We start from the raw sequence: 13,844 nt of genomic DNA, 5'->3' as shown, positions 1-13,844 counted from the left end.
AAAAAATGTCGGTTAAAATTTTATTAACATCGAAAATGTGGCTGGTCCCCAAAAATGTGTTTTACCATCCAAAACTCAGGGAATGCCAAATTACAGCCACTAAATGGGAGAATGCGTCTAAAATCTTTCAATTATTGGTAATGACGCGTAAGACTATATTAATTCATGGAACTATATTTATCATTTTTTATAGAACCTTCAAGAAATTACAGAAATTTGGTTAAGGCCTTCAAAAAACAACAGCGGTACCCTTATATGGAAGATATACGAAAATGTAAACCGACATTGATAATTTTCTGTAGGAAGATTGAACATCCCATGAGAACCTGAAAATGCGAATTAGGGCGAATTCGGTTGGAAAAAAAATGCCCCAAAACCCCCAAAATACTGAACAATGGGGATTAAAGTTTTATAAAAGCTGACCGGAAACACGGACCAACGATGATCAATTTTTGTTAGGGACAATTTCTATTCAATAAGTATCAAAAATTTCCAATTGGAGTCAATTAATTTTAGAAACATGGCCAATGTCCCCAATATAACGAAACATTGGGTTTAATATCTATGGATGCTAACCCCAAACATGGACAAATATTTATCATTTTTGGTAAAGAGATTTTCTATTTAATAAGTATCGCTAATATCAAATCAGAACCAATTCTTTTTAAAAAACGTAAATATGGAATATTAGGGTGCTGGTAAATGGGGGCTACCTTAAAAAGTGGACCAATATTGATAATTTTTAGTAGGGAGATTTGATACCCAATGGGAACCAAACGTAGCAAATAAGAGCCAATTCGGTTGAAAAAGTCCCAAAAAATTCCAAAATATCGAATGTATTATAGAGGTTAAATAGGAGCTATACCCTAAAGGTAGACCGATATAATCATTTTCAAACATCCTTGGAGTACTAGATGTGTCCGTGCACAATTTTAAAGCACGGTATTTAAAAATAACCGGTTTTCTAAATTTTTTATCCGGATATTCCAAAAATGAGATCAGGTTTCAAAACCTTAAATGCATATCACTACAAAGCTATGTCAAAAAATAAATTTAAATTAAAAATAAAAATAACCGGTTTTCTAAATTTTTGAACCGAATATTCCGTTAATGAAAACCGGTTTCAATACCTTACATGCATATTATTAGAAAGCTAGGAAACATATGTACAAAATTTATTGAACCAGATCTATTATTGTTTTTTTTTTTTTTTGAATATCCGGTTCAAAAATTTGGAAAACAGGTTCTTTTTTTCTCGAAATGTATTTATTTTATTTTTTGATGTATTTGGAAAATAATTCGGACAAATCCGAATCAGTTCTACAAAATAAGAAAATTATGTATATATAATTTATTGAAATACATACTTGTACATATAGGATTTTAGTGACAAGAAACGGGTAAAATTGAAAATAGACTATTGAAACGTTAAAATATCGCTTTGGCGTCGTTGAGGACCCCACCTAAAATCTTATTAGCAATATTTTTGTTGAATATTGCAAGGATGAAAAATTACATCTTCTGGTTATTGGACTGCGGTTCAATCAAATAAGCACGAAAAGGACACACACGAAATCGAATATTCTACAAAAATATACCTGAATATATTTTACCGAAGAAATGTAATGTCAAAAAATTCATACAATAGCTACAGATAAAGCTATGAAGCTATATCTTCTAGTATTATAGGGTCCCCAGAAAAAAAAACTATCACTGCATATCTCCGAACTTTGATCTATGGCGAAATTTTCATTCTGGCGTTTTCATATATTCAACAAGGCCTTTAATCCCCAATAAAAGGGTACCAGTATATGGGGTCTACCCGCATATTTCAACCAATATTGAACAATTTTTGTATGTAGACTGGAGTGTCTGCAATTTGGTATTTAATCCATACGGAGGATGTGATATTCGAAAGCATTTCACGTATTCAATTTTTTTTTGTTCAAATTATTTAGACTTATCAAAGTATCATGTCGTATGGAACATATACAGAGGAGTAAATCCATTATCGATCGATTGACTTTAATATGGCTAAAGTAAATAGGAGACTTGTACTAAGAAGACTCCTCAAAGAAAAAATATTTTAATTTTTTATTAAAAAATTATATTTTAAATTAATATATATATATATATTATATAATTTTATAATTTTTTTCAAAATTTATTTATATAATTTTTTCAAAATCTACATTTATTCTTCCCTACATTTTTATAAAAGTTGACACACCGCAACCTCTTTCATTTTCGAACCGCCATTCAATAAAGACCGGTTGTAGTTGTTATTTTATACCATTCACATGATTAGTGCCTCACTAAGCAGCCACTAAATCCAACAACAACAAATATGTATTTCATACGAATGAATGTGTGTCTGATTGTAGCTACGAAAGGGTGGTTTCATGCCAATGAGTGCCGTACGCTAGCTGATAACAACAAATGGTAATGGTGTTGTTGTAATGGTGTTGTTGTTCCGATCAGCATGTTGTTGTTGTTATTTGGTTAGGCACTAAGTAGGTAGTTAGGCAGGCAGACAAACAAGCAAGTAAGCGGAATACGAAATACCCATGCCTGACTAATAGCTGTTGTTGTTATTCTGGTATTTATTTTTAGTTTCCCTCTTTTTCAAAAACGATTCGAAGATAATGGTGGGGTCGGTTAAAAATGTGCACAGTTGTATGATTCGAGTGGTTTCAGTGGATTTTGGAATTGTGTATTTTCTTTGATGTTCTTCAATAATTCTCATTTACTTCGTATACGAGGCATGGTATAACTTTCACATTGACCACAGTTTAGTTATCGCTTCTCGGCCTTATGGCTAAGATCAAAGTGTAGTATCTGTTCTTATCAGCTTAACATCTGATAGATCCTCCATCGGAGGACAACAAATGTTAAACTGATTTTTGGAAATAGACGGGATGTTTAGGGGCTTGCTCCGCTCCTGTCACGGGTTGGCCCGGTATTGCAGTACCGCCGGGATTTCGGCCCACATAAAATAATCAATTTCAAATAATATAAAGTAATCTCAAGCCCAAGGGACTTAGGATCTTTCAAATATATTTTTAGGGAATCTAAGAGGCGCGGGTTTTTAAAATAATTTTTAGGGCAAGCCCACGAGGCGTAGATTTCTTAAAAAAAAAATAGGCAAGCCCAAGGGGCGTGGATTTTTTTAATAATTTTTTTTTGGGTGACCACAAGCGGCTTGGATTTTTTAAATAATTTTTTTGGGTGACCACAAGAGGCGTGCATTTTTTAAATATTTTTTTTTTTGGGTGAAACAAGAGGAATGGATTTTTTAAATAATTTTTTTTTGGGTGACCACAAGAGGCGTGGATTTTTTAAATATTTTTATACCCTTCACCACTCTGTGGTACAGGGTATTATGTCTTTGTGCATATGTTTGTAACAGGCAAAAGGAATCGAGATAGACCCATGGTTCCTTTTGAGAATATGCATAGAATCACTTTCTGAGTCGATTTATGCATGTCCGTCCGTCCGTCTGTCCGTCCGTCCGTCTGTTGATGTTAAATTGTAAACAAAGTACAGGTCGCATTTATGATCCGATTTAGATGAAATTTGGCACAAGTCACTTATTCGGCCCAAGGACGAACCCTATTGAAATTGGAAAAAATCGGTTCAGATTTAGATATAGCTCCCATATATATATTTAACCGATTTAATGTAAACGGTCCCTATATATCTTTCGATTTGCACGAAATTTGGTACAGCCTAATCATTTAGGCCTAGAATGATGTCTGCCAAGTTTCATGAAAATCGGTCCAGATTTAGATATAGCTCCCAAATATAGTTTCGTCCGATTTCATGTAAATGGTGCACCAAAGTCCCTATATATCTTTTGATTTGCACGAAATTTGGCATAACGTACTGAATTAAGCCTAGAGTGATGTCTGCCAAGTTTCGTGAAAATCGGTCCAGATTTAGACATAGCTCCCATATATAGTTTCGTCCGATTTCATGTAAATGGTGCCCCAAAGTCTCTATATATCTTTCGATTTGCACGAAATTTGGCATAATGTACTGAATTGAGTCTAGAATGGTGTCTGCCCAGTTTCAAGAAAATCTGTCCAGATTTAGATATAGCTCCCATATATAGTTTCGTCCGATTTCATGTAAATGGTACCCCAAAGTCCCTATATATCCTTCGATTTGCACGAAATTTGGCATAACGTACTTAATTGGGCCTAGAATGATGTCTGCCAAGTTTCATGAAAATCGGTCCCGATTTAGATATAGCTCACATATATAGTTTCGTCCGATTTAAAGTAAATGGGGCTCCAAAGTCGCTATATATCTTTCGATTAGCACGAAATTTGGTACAGCCTAATCATTTAGGTCTAGAATGATGTCTGTCAAGCTCCGTGAAAATCGGTCAAGATTTAGATATAGCTACCATATATAGTTTCGTCCGATTTCATGTAAATTGTGACCAAAATCCATATATATCTTTCGATTTGCACGAAATTTGGCATAACGTACTGAATTGAGCCTAGAGTTATGTCTGCCAAGTTTCGTGAAAATCAGTCCAGATTTAGATATAGCTCCCATATATAGTTTCGTCCGATTTCATGTAAATTGTGCACCAACATCCATATATATCTTTCGATTTGCCCGAAATTTTGCACAACGTACTGAATTGAGCCTAGAGTGATGTCTGCCAAGTTTCGATAAAATCGGTCCATATATCTATATAGCTCCCACATATAGTTTCGTCCGATTTCATGTAAATGGTTCACCAAAGTCGCTATATATCTTTCGATTTGCACGAAATTTGGCATAACGTACTGAATTGAGCCTAGAGTGATGTCTGCCTTGTTTCGTGAAAATCGGTCCAGATTTAGATATAGCTCCATTTTATTATAGATTGATTTTATGTAATTGACGCACCAAGGAACCAATAGGAACAAAACGTTCTAAAGTTAGTATAACCTAACCTGTGACAAGTTTGTTTGAAATCGCTTAATATGTGGATATAGCTTACATATATTTTTTCGCCCGATATCAAGCAAATTGGGCATCATACTCCTCATGTTAGTCAGATTGACATCAAATTTTGCACAACGTACAAAATTGAGCATAGAATTACGTAGTTGCGTTTTCTAGAAGTACAGACATAGTCAACCGGATGACCTATTTATATTTGTTTGAAGTCGATTTACACACTTTATGGACAAATCTAGGTAGATTCACATTTAGATAAATATCACATATTTTATTTCATCCAATTTCATGTTAATAGTCCTGTTTAATGTACCCATAGTGGTGAAGGGTATCCTAGAGTCGGCCCCGTCCGACTTTACTACTTTCCTTACTGGTTAGTTTCCCTCTTTGTCAAAAACGATTCGAAGATAATGGTGGGGTCGGTTAAAAATGTGCACAGTTGTATGATTCGAGTGGTTTCAGTGGATTTTGGAATTGTGTATTTTCTTTGATGTTCTTCAATAATTCTCATTTACTTCGTATACGAGGCATGGTATAACTTTCACATTGACCACAGTTTAGTTATCGCTTCTCGGCCTTATGGCTAAGATCAAAGTGTAGTATCTGTTCTTATCAGCTTAACATCTGATAGATCCTCCATCGGAGGACAACAAATGTTAAACTGATTTTTGGAAATAGACGGGATGTTTAGGGGCTTGCTCCGCTCCTGTCACGGGTTGGCCCGGTATTGCAGTACCGCCGGGATTTCGGCCCACATAAAATAATCAATTTCAAATAATATAAAGTAATCTCAAGCCCAAGGGACTAGGATCTTTCAAATATATTTTTAGGGAATCTAACCTAGGCAAGCCCAAGGGGCGTTGATTTCTTAAAAAAATTAGGCAAGTCCGAGAGACGTAGATTTCTTAAAAAAAATAGGCAAGCCCAAGAGGCGTGGATTATGTAAATATTTTTTTTTTTGGTGACCACAAGAGGCGTGGATTTTTTAAATATTTTTTTTTGGGTGACAGTGTTGGATTTTTTAAATAGTTTTTTTTTTGGGTGACCACAAGAGGCATGGATTTTTTAAATATTTTTTTTTGGGTGACCATAAGAGGCGTGGATTTTTAAAATATTTTTTTTTGGGTGACCGCAAGAGGCGTGGATTTTTTAAATGATTTTTTTTCGGGTGAGCACAAGAGGCGCGGATTTTTTAAATGATTTTTTCGGGTGACCACAAGAGGCGTGGATTTTTTAATAACTTTTTTTTTGTTTTTGGGTGACCACAAGAGGCGTGGATTTTTTAAATAATATATTTTTGGATGACCAAAAGAGGCGTAGATTTTTTAAATAATTATTTTTTTGGGTGACCAAAAGAGGCGTAGATTTTTTAAATAATTATTTTTTTGGGTGACCAAAAGAGGCGTAGATTTTTTAAATAATTATTTTTTTGGGTGACCAAAAGAGGCGTAGATTTTTTAAATAATTTTTTTTTTGGGTGACCACAAGAGGCGTGGATTTTTTAAATAATTTTTTTTGGGTGACCACAAGAGGCGTGGATTTTTTAAATATTTTTTTTTTGGTGACCACAAGAGGCGTGGATTTTTTAAATAATTTTTTTTGGGTGACCACAAGAGGCGTGGATTTTTTAAATATTTTTTTTGGGGTGAACACAAGAGCCGTGGATTTTTTAAATGATTTTTTTCGGGTGAGCACAAGAGGCGTGGATTTTTTAAATAATTATTTTTTTGGGTGACCAAAAGAGGCGTAGATTTTTTAAATAATTATTTTTTTTGGGTGACCAAAAGAGGCGTAGATTTTTTAAATAATTATTTTTTTGGGTGACCAAAAGAGGCGTAGATTTTTTAAATAATTATTTTTTTGGGTGACCAAAAGAGGCGTAGATTTTTTAAATAATTATTTTTTTGGGTGACCACAAGAGGCTTTAAATAATTTTTTTTGGGTGACCACAAGAGGCTTGGATTTTTAAAATATTTTTTTTGGGTGACCACAAGAGGCGTGGATTTTTTAAATAATTTTTTTTGGTGACCACAAGAGGCGTGGATTTTTTAAATATTTTTTTTCAAGGACCTACCACAAGAGGCGTGGATTTTTTAAATATTTTTTTTTTGTGTGACCACAAGAGGCGTGGATTTTTTAAATAATTTTTTTGGGTGACCACAAGAGGCGTGGATTTTTTAAATAATTTTTTTGGGTGACCACAAGAGGCGTGGATTTTTTAAATATTTTTTTTGGGTGAACACAAGAGGCGTGGATTTTTTAAATAATTTTTTTTGGGTGACCACAAGAGGCGTGGATTTTTTAAATATTTTTTTTGGGGTGAACACAAGAGTCGTGGATTTTTTAAATATTTTTTTTTTTTTTTTGGGGTGAACACAAGAGGCGTGGATTTTTTAAATATTTTTTTTTTTTTTTTGGGGTGAACACAAGAGGCGTGGATTTTTTAAATATTTTTTTTTTGGGTGACCAAAAGAGGCGTAGATTTTTTAAATAATTATTTTTTTGGGTGACCAAAAGAGGCGTAGATTTTTTAAATAATTATTTTTTTGGGTGACCAAAAGAGGCGTAGATTTTTTAAATAATTATTTTTTTGGGTGACCAAAAGAGGCGTAGAATTTTTAAATAATTATTTTTTTGGGTGACCAAAAGAGGCGTAGATTTTTTAAATAATTATTTTTTTGGGTGACCAAAAGAGGCGTAGAATTTTTAAATAATTATTTTTTTGGGTGACCAAAAGAGGCGTAGAATTTTTAAATAATTATTTTTTTGGGTGACCAAAAGAGGCGTAGATTTTTTAAATAATTATTTTTTTTGGTGACCACAAGAGGCTTTAAATAATTTTTTTTTGGGTGACCACAAAATGCGTGGATTTTTTAAATATTTTTTATGGTGACCACAAGAGGCGTGGTTTTTTTAAATATGTTTTTGGGTGACTACAAAAGGCGTGGATTTTTTAAATATTTTTTTTGGGTGACCACAAAAGGCGTGGATTTTTTAAATATATTTTTTTTTTTTTGGGTGACCACAAAAGGCGTGGATTTTTTAAATATATTTTTTTTTTTTTGGGTGACCACAAAAGGCGTGGATTTTTTAAATATTTTTTTTTGGGTGACCACAAGAGGAATCGAGATAGACACTTGGTTCCCTTCTAAGTCGATTTATGCATATCCGTCCGTCCGTCTGTCCAAACAAAGTACAGGTCGCATTTATAATCCGAATTGGATGAAATTTGGCAGAGGTCACTAATTCGGCCCAAGGACAAACCCTATTGACATTTTTTTTCGTCCGCTTTAAGGTAAATGGTCACCGAAGTACCTATAAACCTTCGATTTGCACAAACTTGGCATAGCGTAATGAATTGAGTCTAGAATGATGTCTGTTAAATTTCGTGAAAATCGGTTCAGATTTAGATATAGCTCCCATATAGGAGACTATGTAGAATATACCCAAAGTGGTGAAGGGTGTCATATAGTCGGCCCAGTCCGACTTTACTATTTTCCTTACAGGTTTAAATCATTTTTTTGTGTCCACAAGAGGCGTGGATTTTTTTAAATAAATATTTTTTTCAAATGCCAATTTTTTATTCTGCTCTTACTCTTTAATTAAATCCCCTTTAAATTACAATATACCCCTTAAGGTATGCCAGAATAACCTACTCTAAATATTTTTGTAAGCCTAAAAGCCTACATTTTCAAATAAAGCTAAGGATTTTCCACACGCACACACACAGTGAGGTAAATCCTCACTGTGCAAGTTTGCCAAGAAGTGGTGGGGTCTTGAAGTGTAGTAACCATATTTGTCACCTTATTTTCAAAGAAAGCCTACACATAGGCAATGGAAAAAGTAGAAGTTTTTTGTGTTTTGGTTCCCTAGGATGAAAATGTCAATGCATTCCCAGTCACAAAGTAAGATTTGTCACAGAGCAAAAAAATAAAATAAGATTTCTTCACATCAACTACCAGCAGATGAAGTCCGGGAGCTGCTGCTCAATGAGAAAAAACAGAAGTGAAAAAATTCCACACACACATACTTATGTGTGCATCACAAGGAAGCGGCTTTTTTTGTTTATTTTGCAAAAAGTGTAACATACACTTGGGCGTCTACTTTAAAGTAAATACTACAAATGCGCACTTGTAGTAAAAATGTGCAAGCACACACACACACACACACGAATGCTCAACTATACTGAAGAAATGCATATTCACACATTCACTTAAAAATCAACTCAGAAATGCACCCCCACCCTCCTCGCCATCACCTTCATAAAATACTTCCAGTATTTGGGCAACAAAAATGAAAGCCTGGCAAGAGAGAAAGGGTTGAATGCCAATATGCAGGACTAAAAATTGCATTTCCACAGAACAAACACACATCTACTCACACGTTTTCAAAGTCATTCTCTCTCCCTCTCTTTTTTGCTGATGGCCGGTCATGCTCACACATTTTGTTGTTTCCCACTGACATTTCACATTTTCCAAATTGAGTAATAAATCTTTATTTTCCTCGACGAATATCCATAAAATCGTCCTGCCGAAACTCACATAAAATCCTGGAGAATGCAATTGCATTTTAAAATTTATTCTCTCTCCCACTCTCTCGTTTTCCATGGCCTCACTCATAAATCATCTGGGCTTTGTTGTTGCTGGCGCCTGGAAATATGCAGCATTTTTATTCGTCAGCGAAATGAGAGTAAATTCTGGAATTTTACAGGCCTCCAATTGGCCAACGACAAATTAAGGGAGCTTTTTATGCGCCTGCCAATTAGCCAACAACTTTATGAAAAGAGAGCAGTATACTGCTCTCTTTGGGTTAAGGCGCACGGTCCCTAAAATCCTTAGGGATCCCTACAAAATTAAAAATAACCCCCACTCATTTTTCTTGTGAGCAGGTCTGTCACTTGCAGGACGACTTAGTGGTGGTGGTTTTTGTCATGAATGGATTTGTTGCTTGTTTTGGAGAATTTTCTCAAATGATGTGGGGTCTACATAACATTGGCCCACACACATGCAACAGTAAGTTGCCGGCTTTAATGAAGGGTTTTTTTGCTTTTGTTGTTGTATTTTGTTTTGATTTTTTTTGTAGAGGGGTTTGGGGCAGGTCTGGGTGGCACATTACCAGCTTTTGTTTGTTCGCTGACATTGATGCAGTGTAAATTTGTTTCAATAGGCCAAACAGTGGCGGCAGAATTCGTTTCGTTTTTACTTTTATCCAAGACCCTCTGGAAAGGGTCATTGTTCATTGGAAACTTTTTGTAGAATAAGAAGGACTTCAAGCAATAGAATGCTAGTAAACAATATTCCGATAAAATATATAAACTTATTTTATGTTTCCTTCCCATTGAGGCTTTGTTGAAGGTGTTCAGCAATTAGAAATCTTGTCATAAGTTCCCCAGTCCATTGAGGCCTCTAGAAGAACTTTTTTGCCTAAAAGAAATAAAAAAGGTTTCTGTTTATTGTAAATAACCTTCAGATTTAGAGGTCCATTGAGGTCTCGTAGAAGAAGCCATTTTTACAGAAGGCATGTCTGAAGGTCAACTGACCATAGAGGTTAATTGAGTTATCCAATGGACTTAGTTTCACAGAAGTAGTGTAATAACGGAACAACGTCTGACAAAACGGAATTCAGTCAATAGAAAATTCGCAACGGGAGTCTCACCATTTTCGAGTTTTCGTAGAACTACTTTTTCTATCATAAAGTTTTCAGACCACGAATATCTACATATGGAGTTGTTTCCAGAGAAGATATATGGATGGGTCATTTATCTTTAATAGAAGACCGGTACAGGATCTTTTGTAAATAAAATATCAGCTTTCTTTCCATAAATATCTTCCGAAATGACTAGGAATGATCTTCTGTCAATAAAAAACCAGTAAGGAAAGTAGTAAAGTCGGACGGGGCCGACTATATGATACCCTTCACCACTGTGGGTATATTAAACAGATGAATCCTAACAGACGTCGCATTATTGAAGAACCATTAACATGAAATTAAACATGTCATTCTGCAACCTATACTAAATTTTGGTCAGGTATAGAGTTGCTTCTTACGATGGGACAAAATAATGTAAATAAATTTTAAGCGAAATATCGAAATATAGGTTACACTTATTTCAGTATGGTTTTTGCATTCGGCCACATTTTGAGTTCTTTATTTACTTATAAATCCAAATTTACTTATAAATCCAAAATCGGACGAAAATATATATGGGAGCTATATCTAAATCTGAAACGATTTTCACGAAATTTAACACACATCGTTCTAGACTTAGTTCAGTATGCTATGCGAAATTTCGTGCAAATCGAAGGATATATCGGGACATTGTTGCACCATTTACATAAAATCGGAAGAAAATATATATGGGAGCTATATCTAAATCTGAACCTATTTTCACGAAATTTAACACACATCGTTCCAGACATAATTCAGTACGCTATCCCAAATTTCGTGCAAATCGAAGGATATATAGGGACATTGATGCACCATTTACATAAAATCGGACGAAAATATATATGGGAGCTATATCTAAATCTGAACCGATTTTCACGAAATTTTACACACATCGTTCTAGACTTAATTCCGTACGCTATGCCAAATTTCGTGCAAATCTAACGATATATAGGGACTTTGGTGCAATATTTACCTAAAATCGGACGAAAATATGTATGGGAGCTATATCTAAACCTGAACCGATTTTCAGGAAATTTAACACACATCATTCTGGACCTAATTCAGTACGTTATGCCAAATTTCGTGCAAATCGAAAGATATATAGCGACTTTGGTGCACCATTTACATGAAATTGGACGAAACTATATATGGGAGCTATATCTAAATCTGGACCGATTTTCTCGAAACTTGGCAGACATCACTCTAGGCTTAATTCAGTACGTTATGCCAAATTTCGTGCAAATCGAAAGATATATTGGGACTTTGGGGCACCATTTACATGAAATCGGACGAAACTATATATGGGAGCTATATAGAAATCTGGACCGATTTTCTCGAAACTTGGCAGACATCTCTCCAGGCTTAATTCAGTACGTTATGCCAAATTTCGTGCAAATCGAAAGATATATAGGGACTTTGGTGCACCATTTACATGAAATCGGACGAAACTATATATGGAAGCTATATCTAAATCTGGACCGATTTTCACGAAACTTGGCAGACATAATTCTAGACCTAAATGATTAGGCTGTACCAAATTTCGTGCAAATCGAAAGATATATAGGGACTGTTTACATTAAATCGGTTAAATATATATATGGGAGCTATATCTAAATCTGAACCGATTTTTCCCAATTTCAATAGGGTTCGTCCTTGGGCCGAATAAGTGACCTATGCCAAATTTCATCCAATTCGGATCATAAATGCGACCTGTACTTTGTTTACAATTTAACATGCACAGACAGACAGACGGACGGACGGACATGCATAAATCGACTTAGAAAGTGATTCTATGCATATTCTCAAAAGGAACCATGTGTCTATCTCGTTTCCTTTTGCCTGTTACAAACATATGCACAAAGATATAATACCCTGTACCACAGTGTGGTGAAGGGTATAAATACTGTAAACTTATTTCTGTCAAAAGAAGACCCGTAGATGGTATTCTGTCAACACAGAGACTCTTCCTATGGAATATTTAAAAATGTCAAAAATAAATTATCTGTATATATGTATATCGTTCCTTTTATAAAATCGCATTTGTAGAGTTTCAGTAGAAGGACTTCTTTCCAGCAAGAAAATTTAGAAAGTCTCTACCGTAGATGAGCTGTAGATTAACATATTTTTCACCTGAAGAAATTGATAAGGTCTTCTATTTATAGTCGGCCTTTGGAAGAGTAGTCAATCAATAGAGAAATTCTTAAAAAAATCTTCTCTTAGTAGACCTTCGAGGTTCCATTGTGCATACCTTCAGTCTACAGAATCATGAAGAAGAATTTATTTATTGCAAAAGAAATACTTAAGTTCTTCTGCCGATCGGCCTATTGGAGGGCCAAATGTAAAAGGTATTCTATTAATAAAATTCCTGAAAGAATTCTATAGACAATAGGAGACTTTAAACAAGTGAAAAAGCGTTAAGTTCGGCCGGGCCGAACTTTGGATACCCTCCACCATAGATATACTGACAGGTACTAGAAATGAAAATAAAGGGAACATACCAAAAAGTGGACCTATACCGACATGTCTAAAATCGGATTATGTAAACCATAATACAAATTTCAGAAATTTTTAATTGATAATTCAAATTCGAAGATGGGGAATATCGGTCCACTCCTTCTGAAACCTCCACAGAGGCTAGGTCTAAATGCGGCTATAGTTCATTATCGAACCTTACGTTCTAATTTTTTACCTCGTGATCCCCCGCAGGTGAAATGATTACAATAGAGTCTTAGAACCAAACTCAAAACGCGGAACATATCAGATAACTATTTTAATATAAAAAGGGGGTTATATGGGGACTACCCCAAAAAGGGGGCCAAAATACTCAAAATACTAAATTACAGCTAATTCGGCGGAAAAATACGATCAAAACCCCCAAAATTCTGAAAATTGGGAGGTACCGTTATATGGGGGCTACCAGAAAAAGTGGACCTATATTTATAATTTTTCGTGGAGACATTTAGTATCCAATAAGAACCCAATGTATCAAATTTCAGCGAATTCGGCTGAAAAACGCGCTCAAGAACCCCAAAATACCGAAATTTGCCGGGTACCCTTATATGGGAGCTACCCGAAAAAATGGACCTATATACATAATTTTTTGTAGAGAGATTTGGTACCTATTTAGAACTCAAAACACTAAATTACAGCAAATTCGGCGGAAAAATACGACCAAAACCCCCAAAATACTGAAAATTAGGGGGTTCCGTTATATGGGG

At 34.9% G+C, this 13,844-nt stretch overlaps 2 non-coding genes across 2 annotated transcripts; both read left to right on the top strand.

Annotated features, from left to right (window-relative positions):
• Positions 1 to 2,798: 2,798 nt before the first annotated feature.
• On the top strand, positions 2,799 to 2,995 carry LOC133330249 (U2 spliceosomal RNA). Its single transcript, XR_009754335.1, has one exon. It is a non-coding gene; the product is annotated as a U2 spliceosomal RNA (small nuclear RNA).
• Positions 2,996 to 5,522: 2,527 nt separating this feature from the next.
• LOC133330247 (U2 spliceosomal RNA) lies at positions 5,523 to 5,719 on the top strand. The gene has a single exon (XR_009754334.1). It is a non-coding gene; the product is annotated as a U2 spliceosomal RNA (small nuclear RNA).
• Positions 5,720 to 13,844: the final 8,125 nt, after the last annotated feature.

This window comes from Musca vetustissima, unplaced genomic scaffold (assembly GCF_032173495.1).
Source record: "Musca vetustissima isolate MV318-11 ecotype Yass unplaced genomic scaffold, APGP_CSIRO_Mvet_v1 utg115094, whole genome shotgun sequence".
In the NCBI taxonomy this organism is placed as follows: domain Eukaryota; kingdom Metazoa; phylum Arthropoda; class Insecta; order Diptera; family Muscidae; genus Musca; species Musca vetustissima.
This window is presented reverse-complemented; position numbering and strand designations above follow the sequence as displayed.